This window comes from Vipera berus (assembly GCF_964194415.1).
Source record: "Vipera berus genome assembly, chromosome: 2".
In the NCBI taxonomy this organism is placed as follows: Eukaryota; Metazoa; Chordata; class Lepidosauria; order Squamata; family Viperidae; genus Vipera; species Vipera berus.
The window spans coordinates 94,168,110-94,185,801 of record NC_138203.1 but is presented as its reverse complement, the minus strand read 5'-3'; the positions used below and the strand labels follow the sequence as shown (position 1 = coordinate 94,185,801).

General features: G+C 41.4%; 1 long non-coding RNA gene across 1 annotated transcript; it reads left to right on the top strand.

Moving 5' to 3' along the window:
* Nucleotides 1-15,560: 15,560 nt before the first annotated feature.
* Nucleotides 15,561-17,328, top strand: LOC308664125. The gene is made up of 3 exons (XR_014025609.1): nt 15,561-15,641; nt 16,214-16,453; nt 17,216-17,328. It is a non-coding gene; the product is annotated as an uncharacterized lncRNA (long non-coding RNA).
* Nucleotides 17,329-17,692: the final 364 nt, after the last annotated feature.

Here is a 17,692-nt window from a genome sequence, read left to right as displayed (position 1 = left end):
GCACACATAGGTCTTCACAAAAAATAACATATGGTGTTACAGTATCCGGGAGTTCATCCAAGTCTGCAGAGGTATCTTGGAAAACTTTCCAATCAGTGCAGTCGAAGCAAACCTGTAGCTTTAGCTTTGCCTCCTCAGTCCAAGACTTCACTGATTTTTTAATTGTTGGTTTTATGATTTTAAGCCTTTGTCTATAAACAGGCATAAGGTGATGATCAGAGTGTCCCATAACTGCTCGTAAAAGGTAAAGGTTCCCCCGCACATGTGTGCTAGTCGTTTCCGACTCTAGGGGCCGATGCTCATCTCCGTTTCAAAGCCGAAGAGCCAGCACTTGTCTGAGGACGTCTCCGTGGTCATGTGGCCGGCATGACTAGACGCCAAAGGCGCACGGAACGCTGTTACCTTCCCACCGTAGTGGTCCCTATTTTTCTACTTGCATTTTTACGTGCTTTCAAACTGCTAGGTTGGCAGAAGCTGGGACGAGTAACAGGCGCTCACTCTGTTACGCGGCACTTGGGATTCGACCCGCCAAACTGCCGACCTTCTGATCGACAAGCTCAGCGTCCTAACCCACTGAGCCACCGCGTTCCTCTAACTGCTCGTAGTAAAGACCAATAAGCATCTTTAATGTTGTGCAGAGCGGTCAGAAGTATTCTTGCCTCTAGTGAGACAGTTCACATGCTGAAAGTATTTTGGTAACTCTTGGCTTAAGTTAGCACTGTTGAAATCTCCTAACTCAGAGGTTCCCAAACCTTTGGGCACAAGGGACTGGTTTCGTGGAGAGAGGTTTTTCTGTGGACTGGAGGGGGCATGGTTTTGTGTGCTGCCTGCATCCCGTGGATGGGGCTTTGCTTGTTTGTGCAGCCCGGTTGCTGGCATGCTGCGGCCCGGTACTGGTCCACGGACCGGGGATTGGCGACCCCTGTCCTAACACAATGAGGAGTGAATTGGGATATTTTTCTTCAGCCCCCATAATCTGGTCAGCTAGAGTTTGTAACGCTTTGTTTAATGCAAGCTTGTGGCAAAATGTACACTGCAAATAGGAGAAATGAGGAAAACTCTTGTGGAGAATAAAACGGTTTGCAATTGATAATTAATGACTCTAAGTCCACATCACAGAATTTCTGTAGTGTGGTTACATTTTGATATAAAAGTAGAGACCTCTTCCCTTCTTTTTACTGGATGTTTCTGTAATTCTGTCTGCCCTCTGTATCTGAAACCCTGGGATATGCAAGTTGCTATCAACAATCGACTCATTTAACCATGTTTCATTGAAGCAGAGGGCTGCTGAGTTGTAAAAATTAGAGTTGCATCTGTTTAAAAGAAGTGTTCCATCCATCTTATTAGCAAGTGAACGTAGATTAGTCAGAAACCATGAAGAGGGTTTTTTCCCCCACTTTTCTTAGACTATTCAAAATCCCCACTCGCTTAAACCCGTCTCCAACATGTTCCTCTTTTTGTTTTCGTTGCTCCATTGTTCAGAGAAAGTTGCTTCTTCCTCTATTAGGATCTCTTCTTCATTTGTAAAGACCCGTGTGTGTGTGTGTGTGTGTGTGTGTGTGTGTGTGTGTGTGTGAGGGGGGTGAAGTCACCGAAAGCTGCCCATTATACACAAGAGTGGAGTTTTGACTGACACTACATCCCCACCCCTCCATTAAAGATTCTACAGTTATATCTCAACAACAAAACAGACCATTACAGTATCGGCAAAGCCAGAAGCAATGGAGAGCATTGGCACCACCCTGAGAATATCCAGCAGGTAAGCTGGCAGCAAGGAAAAGCAATGGCAGCAGAAAGTCAAAGAAGGGGCCAAAAAGATGACAGGCTACGCTTAAGGGAAGCGGTACCAGCTTTCCATTCAAAGAACTCCCGTCAGGCTCCAACCCATAAAGAGAGGAAACCGATCTCCCGCCCAACCTCCTTCCCTGCAGCAGCCAGACTGCAACCTCCCACCATAACTCCCAGCTCCGCTCTGTTCTCTGTTCTCCTCCCCATTTCGGGGCACCCAGACTATCATGGAAAGAAGCAAATTCTTCATCGGGAGTGTCGAAGCTCTCTCAGGCTTCTTTCACAGCAGCAGCAGCAGCAGCAGCACACAGGTCACTCCATCTGCAATGACCTAGGGCAACCCTTTCCTTCAATCCCAGAAGCATGCGGGTGTAATGTCTTCTGAGCAGGATGACTCCAGCTGAATAACATTTAATTCTGCTAACTACAAAACACCCCAAACAAGTAAAAGCAAGTTATTCTCAGCATTTCTCAAGAAGGTACAAGCTTGGGGAACTGCACTGGCCTCCTCGGCTCTGCCTCTCCCAGGGGGACACCAACTGATGCGGTTGTCCTGGTGGGAAGAAAAGCGAAGCTTGCTATGGCTTGAGGGGCCGGTATCTACATCACCGGTCCAGTGGCGCCCATTAAGAAACATAACACAAAGCACCCGGCTCTTTACCTCTAAACTCCAAGCTCTTACTGTCCCCCCACACATCTTTCCCAAAAGGCAGGCTGATGAAAGGTCTTCACAGAAGGGCTTTAGCTGCATCTATCAAGCAGCCTAGTTCTAGAACGTGGGAGGAAACAGGTGTGTTAGGCAGACTGCTTCTTGCCCATAAAGAGGGCTGAAGACAAATGCAAAACAGCTACTGAAGTTGACCCTATGCTCAGAAAAAACAGTGCTAACTCAATAGGACCCAAAATACCGGAACAATTCTGTGTTTCATTTGCCACCAGCTTGCCACAAAGCTACCCACCTACCTGTCCCATCTGCTTTCTCTTTTGGATTCTGCTGCTAAGATGGCCTTGGAGGTCCTTTCTGAATCTCCCCCTCTGGTCAGAAACTAAAGCATCAGGGCCCATAGGAGAGGGCCTTCTCTGCTCAACTACCGGGCTGTGCAACAGGACCCTGGAGAGCAGCTCTTTGCCTGACCCTTGGAGGATTTAGGAATAAGGTAATTGTGCATCTCTTTGACCGAGCTTCAACCTGAAACTTATCCCAATGCTTAATTTGAACTAATTTCAATGGCACAATGCTCCAATTTTCACTGATATTTTTTTATCAAAGCACCTTGATGATATAAAAACCAAAAGTACTGGTGTTGCGGATCCGCTCCTCCACACAAAACCTGAAGGGCTCTACAGAACCAGTGGGGAACGGGAGCCTAGACTTCCTTGCCCAGCTCAAACTGGCGTAGTTTCCCCAGAGGTTAATGTCCTTCAGAGCTTAGTGCCCCTCCATATGAAAGAAGAACACAACGCCAGGAGGAGAATCGGCAGAAAACAGGGCCGCCATTTCCAGAACGGAAAAGGGAGACACGGGGCGATGCAGGGCAGTGAGAAAGTGGTGACCAGCGATCATTGCGCAGTAGAAGAAAGTACGGAAGACTCGTTGCCAATGCAACATGATGGCCCCAAAGCGTCAGTGAAAGATGGAGCTTAAAGCAGGCAGCCACGTTTCACCTTTGAATTGCAGGAGAAGTGGATGGCAGCAACTCTTCCCCTCCCCCGTGCCTCTGCCTCTGCCTGCTGCCGATGCTGCTGCCTCACCTGCGATGGCTGCAGCAAACGGGAAAGGCGGGGAGTCCCAATCCCACAAAGGCAGCTGGGACTCCACATCCCATGCAGCGCAGGTGTGTCTGAGCACCACAATCGTCAGGCCAACTCTCCAAGCAGCAAGTGGAGGCAGAGATGCGGGGGTGCGGGGGGAGGCACAAAATCTGGCCTGCTGTATACGCCAGGCAACTGCATGGTTGCCTGCCCTGTCCCAGTTGTGACAGCCATGGGCAAAGGCAGATGGTCTTTCAGGGAAGCGTGGCCAGGCCACGGGGTTCCAGCGCCCCAGGAGCTAAGTAGCCAGGTGTCCCGGGTGCTGGGCAGCCAGTGCTGCCATCCATGGGCCTCACGCAGCCCTACAGGGTTGACTAGGCTTCTCCGGTGAATCAGGCCCATGAACCGGAGACCCATGGATCCCTCCCAGCCCCACCTGGGCACCCACAGGCGCCCCCAATGCGAGTAACATGAACTGGCCATGCCCTCCCCCCCAGGGCAGCCACCCCTGCCTGGCCACTTGCCTCATTTCACCTCTAGGGCTTATTTTTGGGGTAGGGCTTATATTAGGAGTATCCTGAAAAATCATGTATTGGGGTCATTATAGTGAAGCCAGTTTTCACATGACATTTCTGCTCCAGGCACTAAAAGAACTAGAATTGCCTCATCCAGGAAGAACTGCAGGTTCAGCCCTTCACTTTTCCTTGACTATGAGGCCTTGTATAGCTTTTCTCATAAATCTAAAAAAAGATTTAAAAGACACACTTGGATGTGTGTTCCTCCATTTTGCAAGCCCAGCACAAGATATACAGAGAAAGTCATCAGTTTGTTGACTCAAGTGTGACTCACACTTAAGAGAAATCCAGACTCGGAGCACAAAATAGATTAATCTTGGCCATGGGTCTGAGAGCAGTTTTTCTCATTAGATGTGCTTTCTCTTTCTTTCTCTCTCTTACTCCCTCTGCAAACCAGCTGCTGAAAGAGAAGAGAATCTTGATCAGATTCTTGCTTTTGGACTGATTTGGCACAATAGGAAACAGGATACAAGAATATATATTTCTTCTCTTCCTCCCCCCCCCCCAACTTCATTGGAAGTTTCTTTTAAGATAATTTACATTTTCTAATCAGATTTACAGAAAACAAACAACCAGCAACCAGGAAATTACTGAGAAGAACCTATGTGGCTGAAAGAGTCTATCAACAGAAAATCAAGATCTTAAAATCATGCCAACGAACTGGAAAGCTTGTGTTTTTTAATAGAGGATCTATCCTTTCTGGATGCTGGCATATTTAGAGACTGTCTTTTCATAGAGGCCTTCTTTTTTTTGTAAAAATAACTTTCGGGATTTGTTTACCAGGCATATTATTCCAATAAATGCTGGTGAGGATAGAAACAGATAAATTAAATATAAATCAATTTAATGAGGTTGTAGAGCATGCTTCTGCCATAAGCTATAGCTTAGTTTATTGGATTCAATCATTCATTTTAGGAATATAAATCCAACATAAGTCACATAACATGAATGTTATTTTAATATTCCATTTTCAGAGTTTTTTTAAGTGAAATATTAAAGGTGTTGCCCTGGTTTTCAATGACCTAGATATTAAGTATTTACAACTGTGTATCTTTTAACAATGAGGGATGCATTATGTTGTATATCTACAAACTTATAAACATTTAGAGCTCATACCTATGAATTTTAAACAATACTATAGTGGACAATCCAATTGTCTTCTAGTATCTGTAACTACTGGAAAATTATTACTCCTGAGTTATATGAATAAATGAATGTTTATTATGGTATATCATCAGTTATTAAACACTTTTTGTGTGTATTTAATATGTTTGTGTATGTGTGTAGGAAATGACCAGGCTGAGCACAAGGGAGGGGTCAAACCTGTCATCAGTTTTGAATCCCTTCGTGCCCACAAGAAATCTAAGTCCAGCCCATCTTGAATTCCATTGACTTATCTACTGCCAGTTTGCTTTGACTGTTAGTAATTCAGATGCTTATAGAGAGCATAAGCTTCCAATAAATCTTTATGACCATTTGAACTGCTTGGATTTCCTGATTTTCCTGTGCTTGACAATATGTGCCTTCAAGCAAATGTCGGCTCCTAGTGATTGCCCAGACAGGCCCCTGCAATTCTCTTGGCAAAATTTCAGAAGTAATTTGCCATCGCCTCCTTCCTAGGGCTGAGAGAGAGGGACTGATCCAAAGTTACCCAGCTGGCTTTGTGCCTAGGGCAGGACCAGAATTCACAATCACCCAGATTCTGGTGCTTTAACCACTACACCAAACTGGCTCTATTAAGCAAGTTATATACATGAACTAATATTAGTTAGCTATTCCTGAATTATGCTATGTAACAAATCTGTGATTTGGGTTTATATTAGGCTAAGTTGGAATCCAGTTGGCTTGGTTTCAGCATCATTCACATATAAACCCTGGTTTTATGGATTGTCTGTCATATTTGATGCCTTAGTGTAATGTGTGAATAAATAACATTAAATGAATGTCTTATCTGTGTCTTATTCAACAAGCCATGGAGTTAATTGTGACTTGAGATTTTTTGGTTAATATAAGGAGTGACCTGATGGATAAGATCAAGATCCAACAAGCTAGTCCTGCATGATTATGAATTATCTCTCCAGCCAATTACAGGGACTAGATGAATTATCAAAAAATAGCAAGGGCATATGATTCCTTTCTCCTGATACATTACAATACATGCATTGTTTGATTTTTTTAATGACTTCTGTAAAAGGGCCTTCAGAACTTTTCATATGGAATATGGGAAGAAAGTAGCATTTGTGTACGGTGTACTCTGGCTGCAGGGCAAGGTTTTCAAACCTAGGGTGGAGTCTGCCTCTATCTTGGTTTACAGATCCTGCTGCTAGCCTCCAACTGTGAATTAGCCACCCGCACAGAGAGAACCGTAGCAAGCTAATCTGGAAAGTTTACTGTGCACCAAGACATATGGTTGCAATTTGGTTGGCGACAGCGTGTTGTAGAGTATTATATGACAGCTCAGATCAGCTAGCTTGCCAGATGAATGAATAACACTGGAAAAATTGCTGGAGAGGGGGATAGGGAGAAAACAGGGTGGAATACATGCTTTGAATCACTTAAATTATACTAATACTCAGCATTTAGACCACTTTTCACATATAGTACATAAGTCTTTTTTTTTGTCCTTAGAGCAACTTTGTAAATTCAATACTGTTACTACAGAAATATGATCTGCAGCAAAATGTTTCCTTTCCAAAAAAGAAAGTTCGATCCACTTTCACAAATCTTGCAGTTCTGTCAAGCATGCCGATGCAACTCATGTTTCTGCATTCTGTTTTGGTTCAGTCAAAATGTACCAAACACTACAGGAGGTTTCAATGTTAGTCTGATGTTGCAGGTGGGAAGAGGTTGGTGTTAGTGCAGTGTTACAAATGGGATCCCACTGGGTCATGATGGAATCAAAGAAAGGAAGCTCTTGGTTTATACCCATTGGAGATACCTAAAATTTCTATAGAAATTTTACATTATATTCAAGACGTATAATTTATATGGCTATATTGAATCAGGTTGATCCAGCATTCTGTTCCTATTCCTGTATCTGTGGGAACATCACAGATGTAGCATGACAGCAAAAGCACCTTCACACCTTTTGTCCCAGCAGCCTCTGGCATTACTCTCCTGGTAATGAACTGTTATACAACCATCACAATTAGGACTCGTTGGTACCCTTCTTCATTCAGTGGTATAGTTCTGGTAATGATGTATGTTGACATGGTGCACCAAGACTGTAGAAACAGACTAAAGATCTGGCAAGAATTATTTAGCAAAGGGCAAAATTTACCATCACTGATATGTTTACAGAGTGCTGGAAAAATAAAAAGCCGCATCAAGAAAGGTAGGTTTTTAAGATGAATGACAGAATTTGAAACACATGTACAGAATCAAAATGTATATATAGATTGCTATTAAGATATGACAAGGAGACAATTGGAACAAAATGTTTTACAGATGGTACATAATTCTGTCCATAATTGGAAAAATAAATCATATAATGTTGAATATGTTTTAATACAGAAGGAACATTTTATCATACTTAGTGATCACGTAGAAAAATTCAAAACTGCTGAAATATATGCATACAAATTATTCCCCTGTATCTGTTCTCAACCATTTTTCTGTATTACGTCCAGTTGTACAATAACCTTGTAGAGTTACAGTAACCAGAGCTACTGGTATATATAACATTTCAAATAATATAGATATGCAGAAAGGTATCATTTATATATACTAACTAAAAATATACTAATCTTAGTTATCTATTTCATAATAGTCTCACACTGGTTTTCATTAAGCCATCCCTTACAATCACCAAACCACCTTCAGTCTGCTTCAGCTTCTAAATGACAAGGGGCAAAATCAGTGTGAGTGTGCAAGCTTGCTGATCTTAACCTGCACATTGGTGAAATTTGTTAACAATACTAATCCTCCAAAAGCTGGGAAGCACCAGATTGGGGAACAATGAAGTAGCTAGTAGAATCTTCTATTTAGTTACTTGTCAGACTAATTTAATTGCAACACGGTTGGGCAAGTTGTAAGTCATCAAAAAGCTATGCCAAGGGAGGATGTGTACTGACAGTTTTAAAGGAGCGATTATCTGAAGGGAGGAGCACCCTGATTTTAAGTAAATGTCATTATAATCATCTTGTGGAGAAGTAGGTATGGTATTTCCTTTTGTTGTTATGTTTAAGACAGACTTTGCTTTTTGCAACTCTTCCATACTATACATTCACCACAAAAACATTTGGGTGGCCCAGTGTCTATTTGAAGGGCTATGCCATCAGATCCTGTTAAAAATAAGATCAATGGCCCTGGAACTATGCTATTCTGGAAGGCAAAATAATGTAATCTAGCATGAGATTAGGAAAGCCTCAGTGGGTAACTCTCTACCAGGAAACTAGCCAAAATCTAGTGAAACAAAATAAAAGAAGGCTTAATGCAATGAGGGGACTTATTTCCATCTCTCAGACAGATCTACTCATAGCGTCCTATCCGTACGGTTAAATGAAGAAATCCATAGATCGCTTTGTGATTAAAATCTAATTTCATAATACCAGGCAAAAGATCTAAAATACACTTCTTTAAGAAACAACTCACCACTTGTGTTTGAGGAACAAGTCCTTGTGGTGTTGCCTCCACTTCATTCCCCCTCCTGTTACTCAGGCAGCTAAAACTATCTTTAGTTATTCTGGTGTGAAAGTGTTTTTCTTTTTTTTCTTCTGACCCAAAACTTGGCATCTGGACAATGCGGAACACCTTGATGTCATATTTGAGGATGGCAACATCGGGATTAGCAAGCTTCTTAGCTCCAATTAGGATGCTGCGAGAATGGCTCCTCCAGCTGAATCTTGGCTTCAATAGCCTCTTTTTACTGTTTTTATTTAACAGCAAAATCAGTTTACAGGAATATTGATAACTGATCCTAGGGTCAACCTACCTTTGCAGAGCTTTGTTTCACAGTCTTACCCAACATTTATCTCACTGTCTTCAGCAGTACTGTCTATAACTGAAATATTTGTCAAGAGTGAAAACCTGGCAGCCACGTTTCTTATTGTTTTCATCTTATTAGAGTAAGGAAGGGGCGGGGGGTAGATAAGGCTTCAAATGGGTTATTTAGAGAAATGGAACCTCTCCAGTTCTGCAGACCTTTTTTGAGAAAAAGATGTACGGAAACTTTTCAAGGACATTCTAAGCACTGTGAAGACGATAGCGGACGGTTCTCAAAACAACGAGAATGTGTTTATGTGAACTACATGGACATCTGGGAGGTTTGGCTGGGAATGTCATTGTTATATGCTTTGGTCAGATGTCTTGGGATTTTAGAATTAGTTTTCCTTTACCTATACCCGTGGTGGTGAACCTATGGCATGTGTGCCACAGGTGGCACGCAGAGCCCTCGTCTGTGGGCACGCGCACCATCCTAGGTCTTCAGCTGGGTTTTATAAAACCTTTTCGTTTTAGGCCTCTGCTGCTGTGTGCAAAAAAAAGGTTCAATCAATCAATCAATTTCAACTTCTCGCGGGGAAAAAAAAAGATCTTGCAAAGTTGGAATTGATTGAACTTTTTAGTCCCATCCAGTCTGCCATTGCCACCACAGTCACGCTCTCCCAATGGGCCATGTCCACCCAATGGGCCACGCCCACCTGGCACCCAACGATACATAAGTGGTTTGGGGGTTGCAGCTTGGGCACTCGGTCTCTAAAAGTTTCGCCATCACTGGCCTATACCATGTCATCTATTCAATAAACCAGCAAGATTTTCAGAAATGAAAGAAATCCTGGACTTTATTTGGATATTCGAGCTGGAGGTTGACAATATTAATTAATTAATTCTATTTTAGCATAACCAAAACAATCCCAAAACAACTTTTGGCAACTTAGCAATGGAAAATAGACATTTTTTTTAAAGGAAATGTCTAGAGAGCATCCTACAATTACTATCAACCACATGGTTGCTTTGTTTTCTTTACTACAATTATTTAATACAATTATTTTGAATTGTCCCAATCACATGACTTTAAACATCCTTGTTTCTTTTTTCTTCTCTGACTTATTTGACCAGAAATCTGATTGGCAGTCCTATTTAAAAATGCAACTTTATTTGGGCTCCAAAATAGGGAGAATTAGGGGAAGATAACTGTGCAGCAATGCTTTTCTGAAGAATACAGAAATGTGACATTTTAATTATTCGACAGGATAATTGAATTGCAAGCTAAAGAAAAAGTGCAGTTCAAAAGCACGTAAAAATGCAAGTAGAAAAATAGGGACCAACTACGCTGGGAAGGTAACAGCGTTCCGTGCGCCTTTGGCGTCTAGTCATGCCAGCCACATGACCACGGAGATGTCCTCGGTCAAGCGCTGGCTCTTCGGCTTTGAAACGGAGATGAGCACCGGCCCCTAGAGTCGGAAACGACTAGCACGCATGTGCGGGGGAACCTTTACCTTTACCTTTTTATTGATCTCTTGAGTCACTATCATGGCACCAATATTCCCAGGGCTTTTTTCCTCATAGAATGCTCAGAACGGAGTTCCGGCACCTTTTTTGGATGGAACCTTGTAGGGTAGGCAAGGCAGGTTGTATAACATGTGTGAGTTCCGGCACCTTTTTGTTTTACAAAAAAAGCACTGAATATTCCTATAGAAAACTGAAAAAAGCCCTCCCCTCTAATTGGGGGTTTAGAACTATTGGAGAGCACAGGATAATCCAGGATAGATGGATTAGATAGATAGATAATCCATGGTATCTCCATGTGATGGAGAGTGATTGTTTGTCCTGCCAATGGGTAACATTGGATAGGAGAGGAAAAGATCCATTCATTTCTGACCTAAAATTAGTCAGCAACTTAAAAAAACACTACAGGGGCAATACTGTTTACCTAGTCATATTTGTTAAGTCATACTAAAATTAGGGTGAGAAGGCATTCACTAATTTTTTGCCAATTAAAAGGCAAGAAGAATGCATACTAATATATCCAGAGATAAAAATCCAGAAATAGCACACAGTTCAGACCGGACCACCTTAAAAATAAACATTATAAACTCAGATCAATATCCCTGTCAATTAGATCAGAGAAGGGGGCAACTACCTTGTTGAAATGCAAGAGGAGGCGGAGGAGGAGGAAGAGGAGGTAGAAGTGGAGGTGGAGAAGGAGAAGGAGGAGGAGGAGGAAGAGAAGGCCAGGCAAAAAGCTCCATTACAGAGACCATTTTATCAGGTAGAATTGTAATGAGAAGACCAATGGGAGTTGAATTTCAGGGATGACTACACTGCATCCAAGTGCTGACTACATTTATGATAAGAATTTTATAAATGTGGATCCAAAATATTCTATTAAGGAGATCATAAACATATGTGCCAAAACTGGTGTGTTTTGAACAGATTAGCATTTCTTCAAATAGATCTATGTTGGGGAAAACAGCCTGAAAGTATTAAAGACAATATTTAGGGAATCTCCTTTTCTTTTTCTATTTCCAACCAGCTACTGTAATATATCAAATACGTGGAATCCTTAAATATATGATTCTGTAGACGGACGTAACTAAATTATACAGCAAGGAGTTAAAGAGTACAGTATAGCTGCCTTTATTAAATTAAATGGTTCTATAATGAGTTGGTACTTAAATGGAAGATGAAGAACATTATATATGCTTCTTTATATTTTGCAGAAGACTGGCAGAGGATCAGTGGGGGGAAAAATAACCCAAATAGCAGTATAAATATTCCTTTCATAAATAGTATCACCACCTCTTTATTAGTATGCAATTTCTTTATTAATTCTTACCAGCTATCCCTTGAGACAAACATCCTTTTTCCTTTGATCTCAGTAAAATACTGGTTTGCGATTACATTACTGAAATATCACATATATAATTTACAAGTCTGCACCTGTATTATTTAAAAGGCTTTGAAGATCTGTGGTTACAGTGATCCCTTCAATGCTGTGTAGACAAAGGACGTAGATCTTGCTAGGTTGAAAAGATTTAATCCACTCAATTTCGTTAGTCGATGGAAAGAAAGGTAAATGCCTTTTGAATTTGCAGCTGGAAATGTACAAAATATTTTTTAAAATTAAATAAATCAGTATTTATGCAACTCTTTGCTTTAGACTCTTTACACTTACCAAACAGCCCGAAACCAGATCATGACTCAGCAACATCCGGACAAATAACACCTACAGTCCTACACCAATTTTACCTCACACAAAAAGATATTTAAAGGCCAGTGCTCTGACAGACAAGCACAATTCAAAGCGCACTGAAGATATCCCCCCAAAAGGAGATGAAACGTTTGCAGCCAAACTGACAAGCTTGGAGAACAAACCAACAACCCCACTCTTTATTTTAAATAGTAACCCTCTGCATAATATCAGCAACAAAAACATAGTGCATTAAGTTTACTGATTGTCGCACTATCGACCTGAGCAGAATTGACTTCTACCTCAATTGCCCCCTGTGCCCTCCAGACAAAACACAACCTCACATCATCTACAGTCACTGGAGCTACTGTCTCTGAAAGCTTGGAGGTATAAAGCCACACATCTGAAAAAGACCAGGTTGGGGAAAATTAATTTTGGCTATGATAAATATAACTTTATATTTTCAACTTTATTGAGGATAGGGAACTTGTGAGCTTTCAGGCCAAGTTCATTTGCAGAATGATTTGGGGAACTTAAGCTGATCAGGCCTTATAGAAGATATGTTGTTCTCGTGGCAAAAAGTGATGCCAGAGCCATAATGTTGTGTATGTAGGATGCTTGACTGGCACAGCCAACCTAACATCATGGACATCATCATCCAGGTGATGTGATAGGTAAATCTGACTGGTGGGAAAAATACGACACCGGGTTGGGTGTTACCTGACAGGTGGGAAATTAGAGCAATCGGGTTGGTTAGCTGGCGGGGCATCAGTAGTATATAAGGTGGGGATGAGGGTAGGATTAGAGCTTCCATTATGTAATCAATAAAAGGAACAGTCATGTACCTAGTCTCTTCATTGTGTCCACGCGGCGGCTGCTATATAACACATAATTGAGATCATCTTTCTTGGCGACTGTTGGCTCCACTTTTTACAGCCATTTCAAACTATGGAAAACTTACAACTGCCTTAACGTCACAGAAACAGAGAACAAAGTGTTACCAGTTTACCCCTAGAATGTTGGAATCATCAAACATGATATCTAAGAGACTGAAATCTTTTCTATAAAGTCTTCTTCCCCAGGGATTATACAGAATTAAACTTTCCATCAGATCTCTGCAGCTGATTGTTTTAAAACAGGAGGTTGCTTTACAACAATGAGCAGGCAGGTCTTTATGAAAGGTAAGTATTGCCTGCTAATCTCTGCGAGACCAATATTGTTAATCGGTTAAAGGTGTTGTACTCATACCCTGCTCGTACTCGTACCCTGCTCGCCTCCCCCACGCAGCAAATTATGGAGTCGTGCTTACTTTCAGTAAGATCCTGGGCATCTTTCCTAGCTAATAGAATAAGTCTATTTGGGCCCTAATAGCATTTTGGACAATAATTCTTACCATAGAAAAATACAGTATTTCTTTTATTCAATATTTTGTTCTTATATGGCTTTAGGGCTGTAATAGTTTGAATTGAATTCTTATCATCTATTGATGGCTTGTTATAAATTGCCTAATATAGCCATAGAGTACAGGGTGGTAAAAAGAGATTTGGGGTTTTAAAGGATAAAGGCCAGTTTTAAAAAATCAGGTTAGCTATTAAATCTGCAATTTCTTTGATCTAAAGAGGGTGAGCCTATAGATCATAGAACCATAGGCCTGAAAGAAACCTTAGAAGTCGTCAACCTTCTGCCATGACATGAGATCTTATACCATCCCAGATTCTTAAAAATCTCCAATGATGGAGCACCAGAACTCCAGGAGGCAAGCTGTTCCATTGATTGTTTTTACTCCCAGGAAGTTTTTTGTTAACTTCAGGTTGGATCCCTTTTTAACATGCTTCAACCCATTGCTTCCTGTTCTACCCTCAGGAACATTGGAGAATAAGATGACCCCCACCTTTCTGGGCCAGCCCGTCATGTACCAGAAGGCAGCTATCACGTCACCCCTATCGTTGACTCCCTGTCTTATATTACAGGAGGAACTTCCTCTCCTGACCAGGAAAACGTTAGGTTCTTATTACCTTTTCATCATCAAGGCTCTTGATGATGAAAAGTACAAGGATTGTTCTCCTTCAATTTATGCCTTGTTTGTACTCTCCACCTACCCACTTCACACATCTTCAACATTTTTGCAGCATTGATGTAACAATGGGAGCTGATGGACAAGAGAGGGAAGTTAAATAAAAAAGGCAGGGAGAGAGGAGGGTGATGGGAGATCTCAAAGGGAAGAAATGGAGACCAAGGGATACCCTGCTAATATTTTCTGGAAGTTGAAGTGTTAGCGTGGCATCTTTCTTTCTTCCCAACTATGTTCAAAGAGGTAAATTACTGTAGCTGTTTATCTCTGCCAGTAAATAAGTTTCCAGGTATTATCCATCCTGTCCCTGAGTTAAAGAACAATGCTGGAGGATTTCCATGTCAGTTCTGTAAACTCAGAACTTTTGGGAGGCAGATATCGGAGAGAAAGCAGTGGGAAAGTGGGAGGCGTGGTTCACGAATGGGAGAACAGGCCAGCCACAGCCTCTTACAGTACTCCTAAGTGTAAAGAAAAGCTTTGCTGAAATTTCAGATGCTCCACAGCTAAGCCAGTGTTAGATTGACTCATCTCCCAGAAAGCTGACTTGGTGAGATCAGACAGGTTGAGACTTAGTTTTAAATAGCACCAAGATCTCATGTGAAAGAGCCCGAGAAAGGTATCTGTTAAATAGAAAAGCTGGAGTGAGTGGTTCATCTGATAGAGGAAATCTTTTATGCTTCTGAGAATGTGGATCTATAGCTAAAGAAATGAGTGCTATCCAGTACTTGAACTAATTCCTGAGTTATCACTAGGCAATCCATTTTCCTGTTTGTTTTCCTAGATAGAAAAATCTCTCCGCTTTAATAACAAATGGAAACTCTCCGGAATCCAGAAGATTTATTACAATTCCCTAATAAAAATTGTGGGTGGCTTTGGTACAAATCCAGGGAAGTTGATCTGGCCAACCAGTCTGACAACAAACCTTGAAGGTGATTTGTTAGTGAAAGACAGTGGTACTGGGAATATCCAGATCTACAGCACTGACGGTCGCCCTAAACAACGGTTTTCATATGGCTTTGAACCAATAAAAGGGCTTGGAGATATCACATGCATGAAAAATGGTGTGTTACTTGTGACCAACGGTACTAAAATCATCCAGATCTTCTCTAAGGATGGAGATCTGATCCATGAACTGAAGTCTCCGAAAATCACCTGGCCTTATTCATATGGGATAACAGTCCTGAAGTCCAATAAAATTGCAGTGTCTGACTGGACCAATGGAGGGAAAATCAACATCATTGGAGTGGATTGGAGAATGAATGCTATCCTGAAGACACAGTCAATAGAGGGATTCCACAGGCCAGTGCGTATGGCTATCAATGAGGTATGATTGGATGCCCAGAAAGGCAAAAGGTTTGCTCAATATTCATAGAGGGATTGGTAGCAGAGAAGATGTAACATTTTAGCATAAAGTATAAGTATAGAAACACAAGTAATAACTACAAATATTTGCAGACTCAGAAAATGAGACAGTATTTCTATGCAATATGCTTGTGTTCTCCTGACATCCTTATTTAAATCTGTTGTAAGAGCATCCCAGTTCTAACCAGCTCTACTTGCAATATCCAATGTGTCACTCTACTGCAGGGGGTGGGAAACGATGGCCCTTTTTATGATTTGTGAACTTCAAATCCCAGAATTCCTGAGCCAATCATTCCCCACCTCTGCTCTAGTAGATGCCTCTCAATGGATTTCAGTGCCAAAGCTACTGAAAAGACCAGTCTTACTTTTGATGGAATAGTTCATATATATTGGTTATCTGTAGCCAGATACTATAGCATCTTGTCCATACTTGGATCAGTCTCAGGAAAGATATGTGTTTTTTTAAAGACTTATTTAAACTTACTGTAGTTAACCAACATAGTTTTTTTATTTTATTTCTCATCATCTACTCAGAATGAAGACCTGCTAGTTGTAGAAGGGCAACTGTTTGGAAGGTTTCAAGGCTGCTGCATCAAAATTATTGACAGGGAACGAAGCTTGAGGAAGACCATAGGTCCCCATCATGGGAAAAAATTCTCTTTTGAAAACCCTTCTGGAGTCACTGTGGATGGTCATGGAAACATCTTAGTTTCCGATCAAGGTCAAAACTGCGTCGTGATGTTTAATCCTGATTCAACCCTCTGTGATGTTGTGGTGAGTGAGGGCTTGCAAGGACCAAATGATATCACCATGTTGGAACACGGCCTAGTAGCTGTAGCCGACTGTTATAACCACTGTGTTAAACTCTTCAGGTACAAATAAGATATCAACCTCTTTCTCCAATAATGGAATAAATATAACAAGGCAGCTGAATAATGTGAATAATTAAGAACAAACATAGCTAAACCTACACTGGCATATTTACATCGATTAGAAATGTGGGCAGGGATCTAGATAACAAATGGAGTGGATTGTATGACTGCTTTTCCCACTTGGCAGTCATGAAGTCCTGGGAAAATAGCTCCTTCCCCAGAATGAGTATGGAATTGATCTCTAAGTTATCCTTAAATGACCTATTGACTGCAAGTAGAAAAAAAAACCAGAAAGTACCACTGCAACGACTCTTAATTCATCCGCTCTTATAGATGGAGAGCTGCTAGAGATGTTATTTTCTATTTTTCATTCTCTCATCATTTTCTCTATCCTGTCCTCCCCATCCATTAAGGATTATGGGATGGAATATTTTGATTGCAAATATTATGCAGTATGACTTCCACCCATTGCTCTTAGCATGAACATTAAACATTTTGATGCTAACTAATACAACAGGTTGGAAAATAAAATCCCTCAAAATCTCCAAGGGCCACTGGAGTGTACAATGTACATAAGTACCACAACACTATGGGGTAGTGTTATGTTTTTCCATGACATTTTTTTCTGGTGGGGGAATCCTTCTATAATCTGTTTTGCATCCAGATGTGTCAAACTGCCGGCCTGTGGGCCGGTTGCATCATGCGGAGGCCGCGGCCACCCCAGCTCTGGCGATGTGAAATAAGTCGCAATACATCGCAACACGTCACATGACGCGGTGAGTTTGACACCCGTGAATTAGACAAAACCTAGGAGTAAGGTGTCACTAATAAGATGAAAAACAGCCAGGTGGAGAAAAATCAGGAAGCTGGTAGCATCTTTTCTAACTAACAAAATGTATTAAAGGCATGAACTCTCATGAGTTGGGGTTCACGTCATCAGGTACAGAGAATAGACAAGTAATACAGGATTCAAAAAGGAAATGAGGAGAAAGAAAGAAGATGGGGTGGTTTATGCAAATGCGGCTTCTGCAGGAGACAGGTTACAAGTCCCTCATCAATAAGCAATTGTAATGGACTCGTTAGGGCCATCTGAGAAAGCGTGACACCTTTTGATGTATGTGAATTTAGTAATTATCTTGCT